At 43.7% G+C, this 26273-nt stretch overlaps 1 long non-coding RNA gene across 1 annotated transcript; it reads right to left on the reverse strand.

The window, feature by feature from the left end:
- Positions 1–440: 440 nt before the first annotated feature.
- Positions 441–2139, reverse strand: LOC122926435. Its single transcript, XR_006387674.1, has 5 exons — positions 1189–2139; positions 979–1106; positions 769–896; positions 559–686; positions 441–475 (listed from the first exon to the last, which is right to left on the reverse strand). It is a non-coding gene; the product is annotated as an uncharacterized LOC122926435 (long non-coding RNA).
- Positions 2140–26273: the final 24134 nt, after the last annotated feature.

Consider the following 26273-nt stretch of genomic DNA (forward strand, 5'->3'; position numbering starts at 1 on the left):
AAGACTCCACCCCCGCCAAGACTCCACCCCGCCAAGACTCCACCCCCGCCAAGACTCCACCCCCGCCAAGACTCCACCCCCTCCCGGTTTGAAAGTGTTGTAGTTGAATATTAAATAGAAGGAGATAGGGGTTTTAATTTTTATTTTTTTATGTTACCATATAAAATATAGAAAAAAATGTTAAAAGCGTTCCAGAACAAAGATTCTCCACATAAGGCATAAAGCTTCTTGACCCATATCTTGGTAAATCACCTACAATTAAAAAATATAATAATCACAGAATATTGGCTGTCAGTTTGGTGCCTAATTAGATAAGAATTTCAAATATAATAAATTTTTTTACTTACTGAAATTTGATTGTGAATAAGTACGAGTTGTGCTTCTTAACAAGAACAGAAATCCAAATAAAACATCAAAATTAACCAGCCAGGTCCAGCGAGGAGGCATCAAGTAGAAAGGAACCAATTTGTTCTCACTGTAAGAAAGGAGATGGTAGCATTTATTAAGTGACATAATTAGATATGTTAAATATAAAATTATATACATTTTTTTACTTACCAAAATTTGAATGTGAAAAGGAACGAGTCATGCTTCTTAACCAGAACAGAAATCCAAATGAAACATCAAAATTAACCAGCCAGGTCCAACGAGGAGGCATCAAGTAGAAAGGAACCAATTTGTTCTCACTGTAGGAAAGGAGATGGTAGCATTTATTAAGTTGCATAATTAGATATGTTAAATATAAAATTATATAAATTTTTTACTTACCAAAATTTGATTGTGAATAAGCACGAGTTGTGCTTCTTAACCAGAACAGAAATCCAAATGAAACATCAAAATTAACCAGCCAGGTCCAACGAGGAGGCATCAAGTAGAAAGGAACCAATTTGTTCTCACTGTAGGAAAGGAGATGGTAGCATTTATTAAGTTGCATAATTAGATATGTTAAATATAAAATTATATAAATTTTTTACTTACCAAAATTTGATTGTGAATAAGCACGAGTTGTGCTTCTCAACCAGAACAGAAATCCAAATGAAACATCAAAATTAACCAGCCAGGTCCAACGAGGAGGCATCAAGTAGAAAGGAACCAATTTGTTCTCACTGTAGGAAAGGAGATGGTAGCATTTATTAAGTTGCATAATTAGATATGTTAAATATAAAATTATATAAATTTTTTACTTACCAAAATTTGATTGTGAATAAGCACGAGTTGTGCTTCTCAACCAGAACAGAAATCCAAATGAAACATCAAAATTAACCAGCCAGGTCCAACGAGGAGGCATCAAGTAGAAAGGAACCAATTTGTTCTCACTGTAGGAAAGGAGATGGTAGCATTTAGTAATTATGTTAAGTATTTTTGATGTTGGTAACATCTGCCTTCTTTTTGATATTAAGCTTTTGTTGTGCAGAAACCAGTGCTGTATTCAAATAGTTCAAAGGCGGTCGTTGTGTTTTAGAGTCTAACAACATCAGAATTGTTTATTAATCTGCATCATTGTTACCAAAAAGAAGGCAGCTAAAATAGAACCAAACTAGTTAACTGTTTAGTACAACCAAAGTTGAATAAATTGAACTGGGTTAGTATGAACTTTGATAATATAACTCCCTGTACCCAACAAACTGCTCACTTACGCAAAATACATATTACTAGAAGTTGCGCCGTCTCGCTTTAGACTCAGCAAATTTGTCAACAATAGCTGGAATGTCCAGTTTTCTTGCTCTTTCATTCTCAATGCTTAGAAGGGCAAGGCCAGAAAGCCGTTGTTGTGACATGCTGTTTCTCAAGTAATTTTTAATCAGAGATAATTTGGAAAATGATCTTTCTGCAGATGCCACCGTCACTGGTAATGTGAGGAAAAGTATTAAAGCTGTACATACATCCGGTAGGGTAGATGACAAAGCAGCATTGTCAATTATAAGCAGGTGTGCCAAATCTTTAACTGTGTGGAGCTCAGAGATCTCATTTTGCAGTGCGCTCCGAAAACTAACCAATTGCCCTGCGAAATCGGAAGATATGTCATCTTGGTAATAATGCTGAAATTGCAGTGCAGCTTGAAACAAGTTATCCTCTGATTCAGTCGCCAGCACACGTGGCTGAATGATCCGAAATCTTTCAACTACAGTGTTCATGCTACCAAATCTGCTTGATAACTGGGATGTTATTACATCTAAAGTAGCATAAAAAATAGTAGTTTTAAATCTCTTCTCTGGGTCTTGCAGTCTTTCAGTCCAAACATAGCTCCCCACTATGGCGCTTTACTTTGGGCACTCTTTTAATTACAAACATTGCAGGAATTCCCCACTTCTCAGCAAGTTTGATAGCTGTTGTTTTAGCATCTTCAAATTGCTTCCTGTAGCTGCTAAGAGCTTCAATGGCATTATGAATTAAATGGGCTGCATTGCACAGATCCATATGTTCTGACTGCAGAACCTTTGATATTGCATTTATATGCTCCAGAACTTTACTCTGTAGAACAAGTAGGAAGACAAACTCAAAAGATTCAATTTTATTCCTAAGGACCCTGGCCTCTTCCCTCTCTTTACTTTTGGTCGAAGTCAATATTAATTTAGACAGTGCTTTAAGGACATCAACAAACCGAAAGCGTAGGGCAAGCAGCGAGTCATAACGGGATGACCATCGTGTTGGGCACAGTCTTTTTAGGGTCACAGAGGATTCAGTGGTTAGTGACTGAAGAACAGACCATCGGGTGATACTTTCTCCAAAAAAAACATACAAACTCTGTATCACCTCAAAAAATCTTGACACCTCAGGTACGTGGCTCACGGCATCTTGTAGAACTAAATTAAGGTTGTGGGCTGCACAGTGAATGTACAAGGCATTTCTTTCTTTCTTTTGAATGCGAGTTTGAACACCCGAGTATACTCCACTCATGGTGGCAGCACCATCATAACCCTGCCCCCGACATTTTGATAGCTGTAAACCTCTACTTTCTATACATTTTATAATGTCATTTTCAAGTCCTGCAGCACTAGGGTCTTCTACGACATGAAAACCTAAAAATGCTTCTTGTATAGCTATAGCAGTTGCCCTTTGGGTTTTGTCTCTGCTTACAGTCACATATCGGAATATTTGACTTAATTGGTCAACTTTAGAAACATCTTGTGTTGTGTCCATAATTATTGAATAAAAATTGGAGGCTTTAATTTCACTCACAATGCCTTCTTCTACTTTTTTTGAAAGGATATCTATTATTTCATTTTGTATTTTGGGGCTTAGGTATTTAGCTGTCCCCTGCGGTAACTGGAGTAGCTCCTTCAAAACATGGTCATATTCTGCGAGCAGCTCTACAATAGAGAGAAAGTTGCCATTATTACTCTCGCCTATTTTTTCGACATGACCACGGAAAGCTAGATTAGACATTGCCATGGTTAAGGTCACATTGGTTATTCGATGAAGGACTTGTCGCCAAAAGTTTTTCTCTTTTAAAATTTGTCTTTCAGTCTCTGCATCTATGTTTTTTTTTTTCTCCTCCATTGATCATACACAATACAAGCGTCCATGTGAGCTTGGGAAGCTTCATGAATCTGTATTTTTGCTGAGAGCCTTTGCCATTTTTTTATTCCTTTAGCCCATGCAGGTTCAAAGCCTAATCTTTTACGATCACCAAATAACCAGCATGGCTCGCAATAAGCAACGTTTAGCTTTGGAGAGTAGCATAACCACATGACAGGAATCTTATGGCCTGCTTTTGTAATTCTGTCATAGTACTTCTCAGAGAAACACCTGTTATCGTTATCTCTGGGAAATGGCCCGTTAGGTCTGCAGGGGCCATTAGAAAGAATAAATTTTTTTATGTTGGGGTCTTTTATTGTAATGGGAAAATGTCCCCTATCTGTAACATACTTTTCTCCAAGTAAAGTACGTTCTATACAGACAGTGCCAGCATCTTCACTTTCTAAACTTTCTTGTACTTCAGATATACTGGCACTTGTATGCGGCTCCACTTCTTCAATGCTAGGACTGAAGCTACATGTTTCACTGTGGATACTATCCTCCTCCATCAACGATTGAGAGCTTTCAATAACTGTACTAGTAGAAGGTCTCTCACTTATGTCCTCACACTGACCAGTTATGGTCTCAGTAGTTGCAGAACCACCAGAAGCACCAGCAGCCTGTGAAAAATAGCTGCTTATTTTTGGGAGTTTCTGAGTTTTTTTCTCATCTTCCCTTTTTCTTTTGCGTTTTTGTGAGCCACTCATATGATGGTAAGACGACATTATGGTGGATTAGGTTAGTTGCTGCGACACAAATTTATTTAATCTGCAAATTAAATATGAAAATTGCCTGAGTTTTAAAGACTTTGAGATTGAAAAAACGGCAACAATGGCATAAAACAGTTCTTTTCCAACTGAAATACAGAACTCACTAGTGAGGCACACCCCAATTGTTGGGGAGACACTACTCCATTATTGGTACAGAAGAACGAAAAGGACAGATTTGTTACAAACCTGAGCCGAACTGAGCCTACAGACCCGTCACATGCCGGAGACCTAAGCGCACCTTTGTGACATCAGGCATAAAGAAAACAGGCGAAATGGATCAAGGGCCAGGGAATTTTAATACAAGGTAACAGACGTACAAGACAATAACAGGAGTGCCTCAGTTACTGTTACAGATCAGCGGGTGTGGACCCACTGCGCCACTGACTGGCTATACTCTGGAGGGGCGTGACTAAGCAACTACCTGGTCTTCACTAGAGCCTCTGATGGTGAGGATAGGCTTGGCTGCAGGTAGTTGCCAGGTGCCACTCCAGAGCAGTCCCCGAGTCAGTGGCAGCATTCATACAGTATAACGTGTCTCCTTGTGGCCTCAAGTGTCAAAATACCCATTTCTTTTAAATGGGTATTTTTCATGATATACAGTGGGTACGGATAATATTCAGACCCCTTAAAATTTTCACTCTGTTATATTGCAGCCATTTGCTAAAATCATTTAAGTTCATTTTTTTTCCTCATTAATGTACACACAGCGCCCCATATTGTACACACAGCGCCCCATATTGTAGACACAGCACCCCATATTGTAGACACAGCACCCCATATTGACAGAAAAACACAGAATTGTTGACATTTTTGCAGATTGATTAAAAAAGAAAAACTGAAATATCACATGGTCCTAAGTATTCAGACCTTTTGCTCAGTATTTAGTAGAAGCACCTTTTGATCTAATACAGCCATGAGTCTTTTTGGGAAAGAAGCAACAAGTTTTTCACCCCTGGATTTTGGGATCCTCTGCCATTCCTCCTGGCAGATCCTCTCCAGTTCTGTCAGGTTGGATGGTAAACGTTGGTGGACAGCCATTTTTAGGTCTCTCCAGAGATGCTCAATTGGGTTTAAGTCAGGGCTCTGGCCGGGCCATTCCAGAACAGTCATGGAGTTGTTGTGAAGCCACTCCTTCGTTATTTTAGCTGTGTGCTTAGGGTCATTGTCTTGTGGGAAGGTAAACCTTCGGCCCAGTCTGAGGTCCTGAGCACTCTGGAGAAGGTTTTCCTCCAGGATATCCCTGTACTTGACTGCATTCATCTTTACCTTGATTGCAACCAGTCGTCCTGTCCCTGCAGCTGAACCCCCCCCCCCCCCCCCCCACAGCATGATGCTGCCACCACCATGCTTCACTGTTGGGACTGTATTAGACAGGTGATGAGCAGTGCCTGGTTCTCTCCACACATACCGCTTAGAATTAAGGCCAAAAAGTTCTTGGTCTCATCAGACCAGAGAATCTTATTTCTCACCATCTTGGAGTCCTTCAGGTGTTTTTAGCAAACTCCATGCGGGCTTTCATGTGTCTTGCACTGAGGAGAGGCTTCAGTCGGGCCACTCTGCCATAAAGCCCCAACTGGTGGAGGGCTGCAGTGATGGTTGACTTTCTACAACTTTCTCCCATCTCCCGACTGCATCTCTGGAGCTCAGCCACAGTGATCTTTGGCTTCTTCTTTACCTCTCTCACCAAGGCTCTTCTCCCCCGATAGCTCAGTTTGGCCGGACAGTTCTAGGAAGGGTTCTGGTCGTCCCAAACGTCTTCCATTTAAGGATTATGGAGGCCACTGTGCTCTTAAGAACTTTAAGTGCAGCAGAAATCTTTTTGTAACCTTGGCCAGATCTGTGCCTTGCCACAATTCTGTCTCTGAGCTCTTCAGGCAGTTCCTTTGACCTCATGATTCTCATTTGCTCTGACATGCAGTGTGAGCTGTAGGGTCTTATATAGACAGGTGTGTGGCTTTCCTAATCAAGTCCAAACAGTATAATCAAACACAGCTGGACTCAAATGAAGGCGTAGAACCATCTCAAGGATGATCTGAAGAAAGGGACCGCACCTGAGTTACATATATGAGTGTCACAGCAAAGGGTCTGAATACTTAGGACCATGTGATATTTCAGTTTTTCTTTTTTAATAAATCTGCAAATATGTCAACAATTTTGTATTTTTCTGTCAATATGGGGGGGGGGGGTGCTGTGTGTACATTAATGAGGAAAAAAATGAACTTAAATGATTTTAGCAAATGGCTGCAATATAACAAAAAGTAAAAAATTTAAGGGGGTCTGAATACTTCCGTACCCACTGTACATCATTATTGCTATGAACTTCTTAATAAAGTTATCGTGGGAATACCCTAGTTTAGAGCACTGCTAGGCGACTCACTACAGGACAGGAACAGGACAAATATACAGAACCAGGAGGCACCACACCGAGGTGTAGATGGCAGGACCCCTAGGGTCAGCAGCAGGGGGCTATGCATAGCAAGGCAAAACATAGGCGGACTGACAGAGCAGAAGGGTGAACCACCCAGCAAGACATAAGACAGGCCGACCTCAGAAAAGACCGGATGTAGGATGAAATACCTTAGGTGCCTAACAAGCGCACCTGAATGGATACAACCAGGAACAGAAAAGGGAGATTAACCGTATCAGGCCAGGAGTAACAAACCCCAGGATACAAAGCAAAAGCACCGGACGTTGCCCATGGCAGCCAACACGGAAACAAACCGAAAACATGAACAGGTAGAGAAAAACCATACACAAGCTGTTCACAATGGATACCGCATCCAGTGCGCAGCCTCAAACAGCCTGCCTACGTGGCAACCCAATCACAGTGAAGCACACAGTGACAGGACCGTCACGACCCCATAAACTATAAAGCATTCCGTTAGGTTTCCTACATGAAGGACTTTTGTCTCAGCTTAAAAAAACCTTAGGGGAAACCTAACACCCGTAGGCTCTGTTCGGCTCAGTTAAGTTTAAAAAAAAAATAAAAAAATCAGTTGCAGGTTTTTTGTGTATCCATGGACTACCTCCAGTGATACCAATTTTTTTTTTCCAGACATTATTAACGTCCACTGATGAGCCATCCATCTGCCCCACCCCCACCCTGATTGCAGACAATGGCAATAATAATGTCTGAATTCAGGGGGTGGGGCGGATGGATGGATGATCAGTGGGTGGTAATAATAATGTCTGAAATCAGGATGCGGGTGGGGCGGATCATGGATGGATCATGAGTGAACAGCAATAATTTATTACCATCCACTGATGATCCATCCATCGGCCCCACCCCGGCCCTGATTTCAGACATTACTACCGTCCGTCCACTGATGATCCATCCATCGGCCCCACTCCGGCCCTGATTTGAGACAATAATAATGTCTGAATTCAGGGGGTGGGGCGGATGGATGGATGATCTGTGGGCGGTAATAATAATGTCTGAAATCAGGATGCGGGTGGGGCGGATCATGGATGGATCATGAGTGAACAGCAATAATTTATTACCATCCACTGATGATCCATCCATCGGCCCCACCCCGGCCCTGATTTCAGACATTACTACCGTCCGGCCACTGATGATCCATCCATGGGGCGGATGGATGATCAGTGGACGGTAATGATGTCTGAAATCAGGGTGTGGGTGGGACGGATGGATAGATGGATGATCAGTGGGCGCCTGGGCGGTAATAATAATGTCTGAAATCAGGATGCGGGTGGGGCGGATCATGGATGGATCATGAGTGAACAGCACTAATTTATTACCGCCCACTGATGATCCATCCATCGGCCCCACTCGGCCCTGATTTCAGACATTACTACCGTCCATCCACTGATGATCCATCCATCGGCTCCACCCCGGCCCTGATTTCAGATAATAATGTCTGAATTCAGGGGGTGGGGCGGATGGATGGATGATCAGTGGACGGTAATGATGTCTGAAATCAGGGGTGGGTGGGGCGGATGGATGGATGATCTGTGGGGGTAATAATAATGTCTGAAATCAGGATGCGGGTGGGGCGGATCATGGATGGATCATGAGTGAACAGCAATAATTTATTACCATCCACTGATGATCCATCCATCGGCCCCACCCCGGCCCTGATTTCAGACATTACTACCGTCCGGCCACTGATGATCCATCCATGGGGCGGATGGATGATCAGTGGACGGTAATGATGTCTGAAATCAGGGTGTGGGTGGGACGGATGGATAGATGGATGATCAGTGGGCGCCTGGGCGGTAATAATAATGTCTGAAATCAGGATGCGGGTGGGGCGGATCATGGATGGATCATGAGTGAACAGCACTAATTTATTACCGCCCACTGATGATCCATCCATCGGCCCCACTCCGGCCCTGATTTCAGACATTACTACCGTCCATCCACTGATGATCCATCCATCGGCTCCACCCCGGCCCTGATTTCAGACAATAATAATGTCTGAATTCAGGGGGTGGGGCGGATGGATGGATGATCAGTGGACGGTAATGATGTCTGAAATCAGGGCGTGGGTGGGGCGGATGGATGGATGATCAGTGGGTGGTAATAATGTCTAAAATCAGGATGCGGGTGGGGCGGATCATGGATGGATCATGAGTGAACAGCAATAATTTATTACCGTCCACTGATGATCCATCCATCGGCCCCACTCCAGCCCTGATTTCAGACGATAATAATGTCTGAATTCAGGGGGTGTGGCGGATGGATGGATGATCAGGGGACAACATGGATGAATCATTGCATTACTAATACTACCTACCAGTCTATAGACCAGTCCAGCAGGCAGTGAGGCAGGAGAAGATGGTCCTGGAGTGCAGTACTTCTGCTGCAATGCCCAGCGCTCGCCCTTGGTGTCTGTCTGTCGGTCGGTTGGTCGGTCGGTCGGTCCTCTTCTTTCTTCCTCGGAGAATCGCGCCCTGAGCCCTCTAATCTGTGCTGGCACAGGCACACACTGCTGGGGGGCGGGGCTCTGCCTCTTTTAAATCTGCTCTGGCGGGCTTTTGCTGCGCCTGTGCGCCTAGAGTCTACTCTCCTGAGTCCTGACGTCAGAGACTCTCATCTCGCGTGAGCGGAGGGACGGGTCACGCGGCCGTGGTCATGTCTGTGGGTGTATTGTGGGCGTATTGTGGGCGTGTGTAGCTTGAGGGAGGGCCCGGCGGAGGAGCGGCAGCAGCTGAGTGAGGGAGGACGGTGCACACAGGCAGCGCAGGTGAATCAAGCACAGATCAGTTTCGCAGGGCCCGCCTGCCGCCGCAAGCACTTGCTGGCCTGCAGCGGGCCCCCCTCCCGCCGGGCCCGGTCGCAGTCGCACTCTCTGCGACCGCGATCGTTACGCCCCTGGGAGGCAGTGAATGTGGTGTTGTAGGTGGAGGCAGCAATAGAGGAGGAACAGGTAGCCAACAATGTTTTTATTTATTTTTTATTGGGGTAGGTAGCCCCCAAAATATTGGGACAAATAAAAAAAAAAGAAAACAAAGAATCATTGCACTTGACTTGAATACAAGAATGTATGTTTGATGGTGGTATAAATGTCTATTCTGCACAAGGTACAGATAAGTCTTGTGGGATCCAAGCCTGGTTCATTTTAATGAACGTGAGCTTGTCCACGTTGGCTGTGGACAGATGGCTGCGTCTGTCTGTAATGACGCCTCCTGCCGTGCTATATACATGTTCAGAGAGTACACTGGCTGCAGGGCAGGCCAGCACCTCCAAGGACATGCAAGGACAATACCGGACATGCTCTGGCCACGTGGACAATTTGGAGACCCAGAAGTTGAATGGGGCAGAACCGTCAGTCAGTACGTGTAGTCGTGTGCACAGGCACTGTTCCACCATGTTGTTCAAATGCTGCCTCCTGCTAACACGCTCCATATCAGCAGTTGGGGCCAGTTGTTGCGGCGAGGTGACAAAGCTTTTCCACATGTCGGCCATGCTAACCCTGCCTTCTGAGGTGCTGGCGCTGACACAGCTGCATTGGCGACCTCTTACTCCTCCCCTGCCTTCGCCTTGTGCTTCCACTTGTCCCCCGGCGTCAGTCGGGAATGCTCTCAGGAGCGCGTCTACCAACGTGTGCCTGTAGTCGCGCATCTTCCGATCACGCTCCAGTGAGGGAATTAAGGACGGCACATTGTCTTTGTAACGGGGATCAACCTGGCCACCCAGTAGTGAGTACACATTAAAATGTGGGCAACTCTGCAGTCGTTGCGCAGGCACTGCAGCATGAAGTCGCTCATGTGTGTCAGGCTGCCCGGAGGTAAGGTCAAGCTGTTCTCTGTGGGAGGCGTATCGTCTGCGTCCTCCGCATCCCCCCAGCCACACACCAGTGATGGGCCCGAGCTGCGTTGGATACCACCCCGCTGTGAACATGCTTCATCCCCATCCTCCTCCTCATCCTCCTCGTCCTCCAGTAGTGGGCCCTGACTGGCCAAATTTGTAGCTGGCCTCTGCTGTTGCAAAAATCCTCTTTCTGAGCCACTTCTAAAAGACTGGCCTGAAAGTGTTAGAGATGACCCCTCTTCCTCCTCCTTCTTCTGGGCCACATCCTCTTCCATCATCGCCCTAAGTGTTTTCTCAAGGAGACATAAAAGTGGTACTGTAACGCTGATAACGGCGTCATCGCCACTGGCCATATTGGTGGAGTACTCGAAACAGCGCATACAAGGGTCTCGTATGGAGGCCCAGTGATTGGTGGTGAAGTGGTGCTGTTCCGCAGTGCGACTCACCCGTGCGTGCTGCAGCTGAAACGCCACTATGGCCTGCTGCTGCTCGCACAGTCTCTCCAGCATGTGCAAGGTGGAGTTCCACCTGGTGGGCACGTTGCATATGAGGCGGTGAGCGGGACGGCCGAAGTCACGCTGTAAAGCAGACAGCCGAGTGGCGGCAGGATGAGGACGCCGGAAGCACACAGAGACGGCCCACACTTTATGCAGCAGCTCAGACATGTCGGGGTAGTTGTGAATGAATTTCTGCACCACCAAATTAAGCACATGCGCCAGGCAAGGGATGTGCGTCAAACCGGCTAGTCCCAGAGCTGCAACGAGATTTCGCCAATTATCGCACACCACCAGGCCAGGCTTGAGGCCCACTGGCAGCAACCACTTGCCGGTCTGTTGTTCTATACCCCGCCACAACTCCTGCGCGGTGTAGGGCCTGTCCTCCAAACACATCAGTTTCAGAACGGCCTGCTGACGTTTACCCCTGGCTGTGCTGAAGTTGGTGGTGAAGGTCTGTCACTGACTGGATGAGGAGGTGGTAGAAGAGGAGAAAGAAGCTGAGTAGGAAGAGGAGGCAACAGGAGGCAAAGAATGATGCCCTGCCATCCTTGGCGGCGGAAGGATGTGCGCCAAACAGATCTCCGCCTGGGGCCCAGCCGCCACTACATTTACCCAGTGTGCAATTAGGGAGATATAGCGTCCCTGCCCGTGCTTACTGGTCCACGGATCTGTGGTTAGGTGGACCTTGCCACAGATGGCGTTGCGCAGTGCACACTTGATTTTATCTGATACTTGGTTGTGCAGGGAGGGCACGACTCGCCTGGAGAAGTAGTGGCGGCTGGGAACGTCATACTGTGGGACAGCAAGCAACATGAGCTGTTTGAAGCTGTCTGTCTCCACCAGCCTGAATGACAGCATTTCAAAGACCAGCAGTTTAGAAATGCTGGCATTTAGGGCCAGGGATCGAGGGTGGCTAGGTGTCCTAAATGTGACAGTCACTTATGCACGTGTAATCCCAGATGTGCAGTATATTAGAGGCTTCACCCCAGTATGCCAAAGCTGTATTTCTGGACTTGCAGATAGCCTATGCTGGTGCACTATCGTTGCATAAAATGGCTGCCGATCATGTATTGATATTGACTAACTGAAGAAAAAAAACGTTCGTTTTCAGCAGTAGTTGTCTCAGGGCAGGCTTTGTGCACTGCACCCACAAAACACTTTTTCTGTAGATCGCTGAGTACATAAACCAGATCTTGATAAGATTTCTCACTGATCTCTCCCTCACAGCAGCTGCAGCCTCTCCCTACACTAATCCAAGCAGAGTGACGGGCAGCACTACGTGACTCCAGCTTAAATAGAGGCTGGGTCACATGCTGCAGTTGGCCAATCACAGCCATGCCAATAGTAGGCATGGCTGTGATGGCCTTTTGGGGCAAGAAGTATGACGCTTGTTGATTGGCTGCTTTGCAGCCTTTCAAAAAGCGCCATAAAAATCACCGAACCCGAACTTTTACGTAAATGTTCGGGTTCGGGTCCGGGTGCCGAAAACCCTAAAGTTTCGGTTCGCTCAACTCTATCGAGGATCTCTTTTCATCGTCATTCCTTGATTTGGGCCTCTTGCCAAGCCTGCTTGAAGAGGGAAATTAGATTGTGTGCACTGATGCCTAAACTCTTGAGTTACAAGAAGATGACAGTGGGGAACGGCAATTAGTGTTTCACGAGGTGGATGATGATGATGATGAGAAACAGTTTCCAATAAGTCAATGGCAATTAGTATCTCAAGAGGTTGATAATGAGGATGAGACACAGTTTTCAATAAGTGAGGTTGTTGTTAGGTCAACAAGTCAGGAGGATGAGCAGAGTGAGAAAGTGGAAGAGGTGGACGATGAAATCACTGACCCAACCTTGGAAGGTGGCAAGCCAAGCGAGGTTAGCAGTACATAGGATGAGGGATCCGCAGCACCGCAACAGGCTGTGGGGTGGCAAAAGAGACAAGGTGGACCAAACCAAACAGGCCCACAACTGTTCCCCAGAGCACGCCTTTGTGGCAATCTCCCTTGCCAAGGGTTAGGTGTTCCGCAGTCTGGCGCTTTTTTGAGGAAAGTGCAGAGGATAAAAGAATTGTCATTTGCAACCTGTGCAGTACCAAAATGAGCAGGAGTGTGAACACTAGCAACCTCACCACCACCAGCATGATCAGCCACATGGCATCAAAGCACTCTAATAGGTGGGCCGAACGACTGGGTCTACAATAAATGTCTGCGGGTCACACCACTGCCTCCTCTTCCCATGTGTTACGTGCTGGCCAATCAACTGTCCAAGACGCAGGCCTGAATGCCTCCTGCCCTGCACCTGGACCTTCGAAGGCACCATCAGCTAGCACATCCACTTCTGTGTCTCAGCACAGCGTACAGATGTCCATACCCCAGGCCTTTGAACGAAAGCGCAAATACCCAGCCACCCACCCACAGGCCATAGCACTAAATGCTCACCCTTCCAAATTGCTGGCCCTGGAAAAGTTGCCATTTAGGCCTGTGGACACTGAAGCTGACACATTGACAAGTGCTTTTGGCCAGGGACGCTACATTTCCTTGACAGCACACTAGGTGAACGTTGTGGAGGCCGGGAGCGAGTCGTACCTTGGGATGGCAGAGGTGCAACTGACACCAAAGATTGCGGGCCCTACTTCCATCAGGATTTCCGCCACCACCTACATTAGTAGCTGCAACCCCCCTTCTCCTTCTCCACCTCCTCCTCCACTTCCACCTCTAAATTCTCATCTTGCAGCACCAGTCAGACATCAGTCAGTAGCTTAGAGCAGTGTAGCACTGCAGTGGGGAAGCAGCAACAGGCCGTGCAGAAACTAATTTGCTTAGGTGACAAACAGCACCCCACTGTAGAGCTGTGGCAGTGGATAAGGGACCAGACTGAGCTGTGGCTCTCGCAATTCAACCTACAACCAGGCATGGTTGTGTCTGATAATGGCCGTAACTTGGTGGCGGCTTTGGAGCTCGGCAAGCTCACACACATACGATGCCTAGCCCATGTGTTTAACTTAGTGGTTCAGCGGTTTCTCAAAACCTACCCCAATCTGCCTGAGCTACTGCCCTCCTTTATGTGTAATAAAGGGTGTACTGGAGTGCCGGCTCCTTGTAATTTTTGGCAGCCCTTTTACTAAGTGCATAGGCTTTATGAGTGTAGGAATCCCAGTAACTGAACAATTGTACCACAATGTGAATGAGGCCCTCCTTTATGTGATATACAGGTTGTATCGGAGTGCCTCTTACTTGTAATTTTTGGCAGCACTTGCACTTTATATACAAGTAAAAATACAGGAATAAATGTTTCCTAACAATTTTTCCTCTAAAATCAATTTTATCTTCGGTTTTGTGCGTATTATTGTCGGTCTGTAAAAGTGGCGTACTACTCGGACAACATCGTTCCCAGCAGCGACCTGGGAGTCCAAGATACATCCACCCATCCTCCCCATGCTGTTGCCGAACCATTTCAGTGGTGTTTGCATCAATTTCTGACCTTTTCATGTGAACCTGACACCCTCCCCTTTGTCTAGGGTAGCAACTTTTTATAAAGGCAGTTTAGCCCAAACTAGTGCTAAACAAAGAGTTAATGCTTTGTGCCCCATAACAAGCAGTCTCTAATCACGTCATCAGTGTGATAAATTGTATCACAGCGTTCACTGAGAATGCTGCAAAATGGGTCGGGTCCCCCAGGGTACTGATCAGGTAAATCAGGGTCCTGATCCAGCCCTGCTGCATCCCTCAACCCTGACACAAAATGGTGCACATACTGTAAGTGATCTCCATGATAAACCCATCATAGAGGTCACTTACAGTACGTTCGCTAAACGCAGCCAAGACATGAGCTGTGTTTCTCTTTCTTCTCAGTTCTGAGGGGAGAGAGAGATCAGACTACTGTTCTTAGCTGTGCTCTTTAAGATGAAAAAAATAATAAAAATAATAATAATCACTACGCGCACTTCATACTGTTCGTCCATAAATGTCAGTCAGTGGCCATCTGTTACTATCTTACTGCTACTTAGGGAAGGGAGCGGAGGTGGGCTAATGCTGAAAAGCATAAACTAGTCTACATACCAGACTACAACAAGTTTATTGGAGGTGTAAATCTCTTAGACCAGGCTCTTTAACACTACCTGATGAAACAAAAAAAAACAGGTACAAAAAGGTAGCGATCTACCTCATTCAGATCCGGCCTTTGCAATGACTCAGTTTTGAAATGTACAATACGGTTTTGAATTATAAATTTTATTTAATACCAAGTATGGTGGGTGGGGGTCTTTTGAAGAAGTCAATTTATCATTATTTTCTGTTCCGTTTGTGGGCTTTACAGTGAGTGATCCTTTTGGGAAAGGCTGTGGAGCATATTTCTTTTCAGACAGTGAAACTAATGTTACCAACTATGATTTTTTCAATATACACTGCCCGTCCCCAAAAAAAATTGCCACCAAAAATATTTCGTTTTACCGCCTTTAGCTTTGATTCTGCAATGTCACAAGATTTATTTCCATCTAGTGTTGCATTCATTTTTTACCAAGATCTTGCATTGATGATGGTAGAGTCTGACTGCTGCGCAAAGCCTTCTCCAGCACATCCCAAAGATTATCAATGGGGTTAAGGTCTGGACTCAGTGGTGGCCAATCCATGTGTAAAAATGATGTCTCATGCTCCCTGAACCACTCTTTCACAATTTGAGCCTGATGAATCCTGGCATTGTCATCTTGGACTATGCCAGTGCCACCAGGGAAGAACAAATCCATTGATGGAATAACCTGGTCATTCAGTATTTTCAGGTAGTCAGCTGACCTCATTCTTGGAGCACATACTGTTGCTGAACCTAGACCTGACCAACTGCAGCAACCCCAGATCACAGTAAAAAGTTAATGTGAATGACTATTGTAATGACCCGTTGGACGGTCTGATACTGTATATTTAATGTGTTTTGTATAACAATAAAGAAATATAGAAAAAAGAATACAATGGGTCCCCACTATCCTTCCAGTTTTTAATAATGCGTTGGACAATTCTTAACCCAATTTTAGTAGTTTCTGCAATCTCCTTAGATGTTTTCTCTGCTTGATGCATGCCAATGATTTGACCCTTCTCAAACAGAATAACATCTTTTCCACGACCACGAGATTTGTCTTTCGACATGGTTGTTTAAGAAATGAGAAGCAACTCATTGCACCAGTTGGGTTTAAATAACTTATTGCCAGCTGACAGATAATCGCCCATGCAGTAATTATCCAATAGGGGGCTCCTAACTATTTGCTTAGTTAAATCCAGGTGGCGACTTTTTTTTTTGGACAGGCAGTGTATATCTTATCTTAATTCTAGGACTTGATCACTCTCAAACTAGTTTTTATTACGGCAGTTTATTGTGCAGAAGCCCACGTCTGTCTGTTATAGAATGTGGACCCCCACCAATTTTCTTGGTCGCAAAAAAAACTAAACCCAGCCCACTCTTATGGGCAACTAATACTGCCTACAGTGCTACAGTGCATTTGGAAAGTCTTCAGACCCTTTCACTTTTTTCACATACTGTATTATTATGTTGCGGCCTTGTGCTCAAATAAAAAAAAATTGTTCCATCAATTTGCACTCAATCCCCCTTAATGAGGAAGTGAAAACCTAATTTTAGAAATATTAGCAAATTAGTTAAAGAAGGAAAAACTAAAATTCTGCATGGACATAAGTATTCAGACCCTTTGCTATCACACTTGGAATTTAGCTCTGGGTGCTTACCATTTCCCTTGCTCATCTTTGAGATGTTTCTACACATTAATTGGAGTCCACCTGTGGTAAACTCTGTTAGCTGGACATGATTTTGAAAGACACATCACTGTATATATAAGGTCTCACAGCTGACATGTTATATCAGAGCAAAAACCAAGCCATGAAGAGGAAATAACTGCCTGTAGAGACAGGATTGTGTGGAGGCACAGGCCTGGAGAAGTGTACCAAAAAATTCTGCGGTACTGAAAGTTCCCAAGAACACAGTGGATTTCATAATTCTTAAATGGATGTAATTTAGAACAACAAGGACTCTTCCTAGAGCTAGCCACCCCACTAAGTAATTGATGGATTAAATGAGAGAAAGAGAGGGCCTTGGTAAGAGAGGTGAGCAAGAAATCAATGCTTCTCCTCAGTAAAAGACACCTAAAGGACTCTCTAATTGTAGAAATAAAATTCTATGGTCTAATGAAACCAAGATTGAACTTTGGCCTTAATTCTAAGCATCTTGTTTGGAGAAAAACAGGCATTGTCCAATATCATCCCTACAATGAAGCATAGTGACGGCAAAATCATGCTGTGAGGGTGTTTTTCATCAGCTGGGGCAGGGAGACTGGTCAGAATTGAGGAAAAGCTGAATGGAACAAAGTACAGAGATATTGTTGATAAAAAAAAAACTGATCCAGTTTGTTCTAGATCTCGGACTGGGCCAAAGGTTTGCCTTTTAACAAGGCAATGTCCCTAAACACCCTTTAAACAACACAGTAGTGGTTCAGACACATGTGACTTAGACTATGTGAATGCCCATGAGTTGCCCAGCCAGAGCTCTGACTTGAACCCAATCAAACATCTCTGGAGAGACCTGAAAATAACTGTCCACCCATGGTCCCCATCCAACTTTAAAGAGCTTGAGTGGATCTGCAGACAAGAATAGCAGAAAATCCCCAAATCCAGTTGTGCAAACCTTGTGGCATCATACCCAAGAAGACTGGAGGCTGTAATCACTGCCAAAGGTGCCTTAACTAAGTCCTGAATAAAGGCTCTAAGTACTTAGGCCAATGCAATTTTTTACTTTTTATTTTTCAATAAATTAGCAAAGATTTCTAACATTCTGTTTTAACGTTCTCACTTTTTATTTTATTTTAGCACAAGGCCGCAACATAACAAAATGTTAAAACAGTGAAAGAATCGGAACACTTTCTAAATGCACTGTATACCACCCCTGTATTTTATTAGGCATGTGGTTCATGCATTTTAGTTTAATTGTCAAAAAATTGGCTAAAAAACCCCAGAGCAGCCCTGTGCTCCACTTGTTCCACTGTCCCTACTTACTTTCACCATCTGTTCTAAATGACGGCCCACAACTGGATGGCAGTCCCTTCTTAATTAAAGGGGTTGTCCAAGTTATATTTATTGATGACCTATCCGCAGGATAGGTCATCAATATCAGATCGGCTGGGGTCCGACACCCGGCACCCCCTCCGATCAGCTGTTTGAAGAGAAGGCGTGCGCGGTGTCAGCGCTGCATCCCCTTCATTGTTTACCTTCTAGCCGTTGCATCTGCAGTGGTGAGCAGGTGTAATTACACCCAAGCCGTCCCATTCATTTCAATAGGAAAGCCTGGGTGTGATTACACCTGCTCACCACTGCAGATGCAACGGCTAGAAGGTAAACAGTGAAGAGGAGGCAGCGCTGACACCGCGCACGCCTGCTCTTCAAACAGCTGATCGGAGGGGGTGCCGGGTGTCGGACCCCAGCTTATCTGATATTGATGACCTATCCTAGATCCCTGATTGGTCATGTAGCCCCACTTTCAAACTTTTAACATGACACTTTTGTTTAAAAAAATACATTTTTTTTCACCTGCTTAGCATTAATTCTAAAAACAAAACAAAAACTGTGGGGTTAAAATACTGCTAAAACCCTCCAGTGACTAAATCAAGGACTGTATGTTTCAAAATTTTTGTCACTTCTTGGGGGTTTCTATTATTCTGGCACGTATAAGGGCCTGCAAACTTGGCTTGGTGTAGGAAAAAATATGTACTTCAACATTTTTAAAATTAATGCTAAAATTGTAAGTTTCCTAAATTGCTAAAAAAAATATAAAAGTTTTTCAAAAGATATGGAAATATATTTCTGATAAAATATTGAGCAGTTTTTATGAATATATGTGAAATATTGCAGATGAAAAAAGGAAAGAAATGATAATTGCTTTTGCATTTTTTTTTAAAACATATGCAAACCATATTGGTTAAAGTGTATCACCTAAATAAAGTTAAATATGTGATGAAAAAATGATGTCAGAATTACTTGGATGTGCAAAACCTTTACATAGTTATTCTCTGCTAAAGTGACATGCTAGATTTCCAAAATCTGGCTTGGTCATTAAGGCCTCTTGCCCACGACCGTATGCCCTCCGAGATATATGGTCCGTGAGTGGGCCATATGTCCCAGAGCGGCATTGATCGTGTTCACGGGAGTACACAGCATCATAGATTACAATGATGCTGTACACGCACGTCTGGCCGCCCGCGGGGCTTTTGTCCTGCACGCATATGATGTTATATATCAATACAGGACAATAGCACCATGGGCGGCCCGACGTGCACAGCATCATTGTAATCTATGATGCGGTATACTCCCGTGCCCACGATCAATGCCGCTCCGGGACATATGGCCTGCTCACGGACCGTACAGTTGTGTTCAAAATAATAGCAGTGTGTTTAAAAAAGTGAATAAAGCTCAAAATCCTTCTAATAGCTTTTATTTCCATACACACAAATGCATTGGGAACACTACACATTCTATTTCAAATCAAAACATGAAGAAAAATATATCAAATTTGTTTGTTCCTCTAAAAAAATATTAAGAAAAGTGAATATTAGACTGTTAAAAAAAATAGCAGTGTTTGTATTCTTCTTTATGAACTCGAACATTCACTATATAAACTCAAAAATGTTTGAAGATTTTGCTTTCCTTTGAATCACTTCACTAATATTTAGTTGTATAACCACTGTTTCTGAGAACTGCTGTATATCTGTGTTGCATGGAGTGAACCGGATTCTGGCCCCTGTGAACAGGTATTCCAGCCCAGGATGATTGGATTACATTCCACAGTTCTTCTCTATTTCTTGGTTTTGTCTCAGAAACTGCATTTTTGATGTCACCCACAAGTTTTCTATTGGATTAAGATCGGGGGATTGGGCTGGCCACTCCATAACGTCAATCTTGTTGGTCTGGAACCAAGATGTTGCACGTTTACTGGTGTGTTTGGGGTCGTTGTCTTGTTGGAACACCCATTTCAAGGGTGTTTCCTCTTCAGCACAAGGCAGCATGACCTCTTCAAGTATTCTGATGTATTCAAACTGATCCATGATCCCTGGTATGCGATAAATAGGCCCAACACCGTAGTATGAGAAACATCCCCATATCATGATGCTTGTGCCACCATGCTGCACTGTCTTCACATTGTACTGTGGCTTGAATTCAGTGTTTGGGGGTTATCTGAAAATCTGTCTCCGGCCATTAGACCCAAAAAGAACAATGTTACTTGCATCAGTCCACAAAATGTCTCTTTAGGCCGGTCAATGTGCTCTTTGGCAAATTGTAACCTCTTCAGCTCATGTCTTTTTTTTCAATAGTGGGACTTTGCTTCTTGCAGAATAGCTCGGGCTTCACATAGGCGTCTTCTAATTGTAACAGTACCTACAGGTAACTTTAGACCTTCTTTGATCTTCCTGGAGCTGATTGTTGGCTGAGTCCTTGCCATTTTAGCTATTCTTCTATCCATTTGAATGGTAGTTTTTCGCTTTCTTCCACGTCTTTCAGGTTTTGGTTGCCATTTTAAAACATTTGCGATCATTTTAGCTGAGTAGCCTTACATTTTCTGCACTTCTTTATGTTTTCCCCTCTCCAATCAACTTTTTAATCAAGGCACGCTGTTCTTTTGAACAATGTCTGGAACAACCCATTTTCCTCCGAATTTCAGGGAGAAATGCACTGTAACCAGCATGTACAACATTTGCTGCCTTCCTTCCTTAAATAAGGGCAATAATTGCCACTTGTTTTTCAAAGAATGAATGACCTCACTCATTGAACTCCACACTGCTATTATTTTGAACATGCCCCTTTCAATAAGTGATTGAATGCATGTCATGACTGTTGGGTCTGTTGGGTTTCTATTACTCTACTACACCCGCTAGTAAATTATTTGCCAGGTAGAAAAATAATTTCGACCAAAAACAGTGATTGATCAGGTTAGTGATGTCTGACTGCTATTATTTTGAACACAACTGTATGTCTCGGAGGGCATACGGTCATATGCCAGGGCGCTAAGGCTCAAACAAGCTTGGTCACTAAGTTGTTAATATAACTTATTTACAACGCATGTCGCAGTGTGTAAAAAAAATAATAAAAGATTTGCTATTCATTTTCCATCCTCCCACAAAAACTGTGTATAACTTAGATGTAACTCAAAAGAGTACCAATACAAAACGACAACAACCAAGCTCGAAAATGCGAAAAATACTATATATATTTAGCATCAAGGTATCGATACTATTCTGTACAATAAATTTGACGTGTTATTTTAATGCACAGTGAAAAAAAACACAAAGCACAATAGCAGAATTGGTGTTATATTACCTCCACCCAAAAGATAAAATCAAAATAATAAATTTTATGTATACCAAATGACGGCATTGAAAAATGCAACTCACCCCGCAAAAAACAAGCCTCTGGTACAGGTACATAGACAAAAAAAATGTTCATGGAGTGCGAGGATGAAAAATAATAATAAAAATTACTTAGTCATTAAGTGCCAAAGAAATCTGGTTCTAAAGGAGTTAATGAGGCATATGGTTTTCTGCATAATAAACCAGATAACTATAAACTAGCCACTTCTCAGTGCTGTCTTTCTTCACTATTAGCCCTAAGTTCTTGGTCTTACTTTGGTCTTATGTTTTTTCTCTATGTACAGCCATATACATTTATGTTGTGATGTCTTTCTCTGATGGATTTGTCTTTCTGATAAATTGGACTACATTGTAATGCTGGCGTATTCTCTATCTCAAACTAAGGCATTGATAAAAAAAACATACGCCAAAGTAAAAAAAAAGAGAAAGAAGAGTCAGTTGTGTTTTATATTGTAACCTGAAATACGTTATTAATTACTATTCCTTTATATGAATGTATCTTTTTAGGGCATATTCAGAGCCTGACAAGCCTCCAGTGCCTGATGGTTGTGGTAATGTTAGATTGCAAACGTTGGTATATTGATGTTAAGCAGTGACAGTCACTCTTTTGTAATGCTCTAAATTTGGGCAATTTGAAGGTCAAACATCGCTTAAGATCTTTGGAATTCATCTAAATAAACCTCTCTGCATCATTTCTTCCTTGTGATTTTTTTCTTCATTATTATGCTTGAATGCACTCAAAAAAGAAGAATAGCGAAGACTGACAATAAAAGATCATGTTGAAAATTTTTACTGTCACTTTACTGTCAATCAAGTTTGAAGGTCATTACAGAAAGCTCAGTACTGTTCTTTTGGAGCAGTCAGTTGGAATGAAAAAAAGCAAAAATAATGATTGCCATCTTTGTTTTTGGCATATTGTAGATGACTGCTATATACTACTACCTGTATTGCTACTACTACTAGTAATATTTGTTATAATTATTATATTAACTGAGGTGTGATTCGTCACCCTATTTTGTCTAGGTAACACCAGACATATTCACAGTATCCCTCTTATCTCCTGCCTTTGCTTAAATTTTTGGGGGGCTTGAAAAACCACTTTAACCTCTTTTTGCTCAATGACATACTATACCATGTCACTATGTGTATATAGTTAATGCTCAGTGCCGTAATAGTATGTCTCAGAGATGGTGAGGGGTCGGTTACTGGACCCGCGCCATAGTTTTAGGTGCCAGCTATGTAATCCAGGTGGCACCTAAAACTATGGCGCGGGTCCAGTAACCGACCCCTCACCATCTCTGAGACATACTCTGAGACGTCGGTTACTGGACCCGCGCCATAGTTTTAGGTGCCACCTGGATTACATAGCTGGCACCCCTGCTGTAACTGCCAGGATTTTAGATAACTCTGAATCAGGCATTGTAACCCTTCAGATGCCACGATTAGCATCCAAGCAGTGACGAGTGGTTCTCATGGCATATTTCTTGTATATTGTCCCATAATTTAACCTGAATGGTGAACAACACCATAAAAAAATCTAAATAATAAAAAAATAATTACTTGGTGAAAAGTGTTCTTTGCTATTCAAATAACACTGTCCACACATACCACACAGCAGATTTAGAAGGGCTGAGGAGAGATGATCACTGCCTTCAGTAAGCACTATACTCATCATCACATGTTCAATGATTACCAAGATGGGTACACTCACAGCCCATTAAATGCTTTTCTTTCTGTCACTCTCTCCACCCACAGTTTGAGCCACTAATGATGGCATAAATTCAATTCAGCTCTGCTAACTATACTGACTCTATTACAGTTGCAAGAAAAAGTATGTGAACCCTTTGGAATGATATGGATTTCTGCACAAATTTGTCATAAAATGTTATCTGATCTTTATCTAAGGCTACTTTCACACTAGCGTTCGGGTGTCCGCTTGTGAGTTCCGTTTGAAGGCTCTCACAAGCGGCCCCGAACGGATCCGTCCAGCCCTAATGCATTCTGAGTGGATGCGGATCCGCTCAGAATGCATCAGTATGGCTCCGTCTGTCCTCCTCTCCGCTCAGCAGGCGGACACCTGAACGCTGCTTGCAGCGTTCGGGTGTCCGCCTGGCTGTGCGGAGGCAAACGGATCCGTCTAGACTTACAATGGAAGTCAATGGGGACGGATCCGTTTGAATTTGACACTATATGGCTCAATTTTCAAACACATCCGTCCCCCATTGACTTTCAATGTAAAGTCAAAACGGATCCGTTTGCATTACCATGAAGAAAAAAAAAAAAGAAAAACATTTTTTTTTTTGTTCATGGTAATGCAAACGGATCCGTTCTGAACGGATCTAAGCGTTTGCATTATAGGTGCGGATCCGTCTGTGCAGATACCAGACGGATCCGCTCCGAACGCAAGTGTAAAAGTAGCCTTAGTCACAACAATAGACAATCACAGTCTGCTTAAACTAATAACACGCAAAGAATTAAATGTTACCATGTTTTTATTGAAGACACCATGTAAACATTCAAAGTGCAGGTGGAAAAAGTATGTGAACCCTTGGATTTAATAACTGGTTGAACCTCCTTTGGCAGCAATAACTTCAACCAAACGTTTCCTGTAGTTGCAGATCAGACGTGCACAACGGTCAGGAGTAATTCCTGACCATTCCTCTTTACAGAGCTGTTTCAGCTCAGCAATATTCTTGGGATGTCTGGTGTGAATTGCTTTCTTGAGGTCATGCCACAGCATCTCAATCGGGTTGAGGTCAGGACTCTGACTGGGCCACTTCAGAAGGCGTATTTGCATATGACAGAGACTTTTGTAAGTCTTTAGCTGACACTCTATGATTCTTCTTCACCCCATTGAGCAGTCTGCGCTGTGCTCTTGCAGTCATCTTTACAGGATGGCCACTCCTAGGGAGAGTAGCAGCAGTGCTGAACTTTCTCCATTTATAGACAATTTGTTTTACCGTGGACTGATGAACAGCAAGGCTTTTGGAGATACTTTTATAACCCTTTCCAGCTTTATGCAAGTCAACAATTCTTAATCGTAGGTCTTCTGAGAGCTCTTTTGTGTGAGGTATCATTCACATCAGGCAATTCTTCTTGTGAAAAGCAAACCCATAACTGGTGTGTGTTTTTTATAGAGCAGGGCAGCTGTAACCAACACCTTCAATCTCATCTCATTGATTGGACTTCAGTTGGCTGACACCTCACTCCAATTTTTTCTTGCAATTGTATGTTACCTGACCATTCCCAGTTCAGCAAGCACACATATTTTAATACTTACAGAACTAAGCTCTATGGCTATTTAGAGACCCCCCAACTTCTGTTCTTTGCCAAGTTAATTTATTAGTTTCTGTGTTGTTGGTATATATTTGTACTTTCCTTTGAATTTCTGCTTGGATTATTGTTAGCCTTAACTCTGCCTGCTCTGATATTCTGGTTGATTGACTATGCATTGCATCTCCTGATTTTGCCATTCCAAACTGGTTCTATACACATCAGCCATTGTCCATGGACTCCAAACCAGAGGTCCTGCCCTCCATCCATGGCAAAAAAAGAGTATCCTTTAATATTATCCATTGATTCTCCCTTGCCAGAGGTTTATGAATGTTTAAAAACTGCCTTGATAGCAAAGCTACCAAAATCAGCCCCAGATTCTGTACAGCAGTGTACATCAGGTCCAGTCCTCAGGGCTCACCTGCCTATCATGTTTTTAGAACCTCCTTAGTATTCAGCAGGTGATAGAATTAGTGTGCATGCATCAGGACTTACCCCAGGTATTCATTCTGTGGCATATTCTCAAATCCTGACAAGCAGGTAGGCCCTGAGGACTGTAGTTGGAGAACACTGCTGTACAACATCTTTTCTTGTTTGGATAAACTGAGTCCTCCTGCTTCAGTGTTGCAGTTCGTCATCCATCTATCACGAATAATGGGGAGAGGAGGGACACCAAAAAGACAACAGAAGGGAGAGGACAAAAAACTAGACCTCAAAGCTAGGGATAAGGGAAAGGTCACCTCCTAGGAAACCCCTAGATCTGACCTTGACTCCTGTCAGTATGTATAGACCCTGAAGGTGGGAAAATACATATGCCGTAACCTAAACCCTAGGAGCCCTAAGATGCCCTAAAGGTAGTCAAAGGGAATGAGACTACTGGTTCCTTCCCAGGTGAACGAACCAGCGTTCAAATAATGAAAAACACAAGGGAACAAACAAATAAAAAAGCAGTACAAATGGATGAGCAGGAACACAAGCAAGGTCCACACACCAACTCCTCCAAATCCAAGCAGAGAATATCAACCGCATGGCATGAAGTGTAAAACCAAACTAAATAGGGAAGCAGTAATGACCACCAGCTGCACTTGAGGTGTGGTCATTACCAAACAACAACACTGAGAATTAAGAGACTGTCAGTTAACCTCACGTGCAGTCAGGCTCTCTGATTTTCTAACCTCTGTCACAGAAGATACCGTGACAGTACCCCCCCCCTTCTATGAATGACCTCCGGACATCCAGGACTGACCTTATCCGGATTAGTCCTGTGAAAGGCTTTCACAAGGCGACTGGCATTAACGTCGGCTGTTGGAACCCACATTCTCTCCTCTGGACCGTAATCCTTCCAGCCACCGGTCTATAATGAGGGCCGTTTTTTACACCCACCGAGAGGGAGGACAAGAACTACAGAGACATCCTATGTAGTCAGTTGGACGCTGCCTATTGGCCCCATCATCCTTTCACTCACAGGTCTGAACGGGGGGCCCTCTGTGCTCACGTTTCACTCACATGGCTGCTGGGGAGGGGTGGGGGTGGCAGGA

Source organism: Bufo gargarizans, chromosome 1 (assembly GCF_014858855.1).
Source record: "Bufo gargarizans isolate SCDJY-AF-19 chromosome 1, ASM1485885v1, whole genome shotgun sequence".
NCBI classification, from domain to species: Eukaryota; Metazoa; Chordata; class Amphibia; order Anura; family Bufonidae; genus Bufo; species Bufo gargarizans.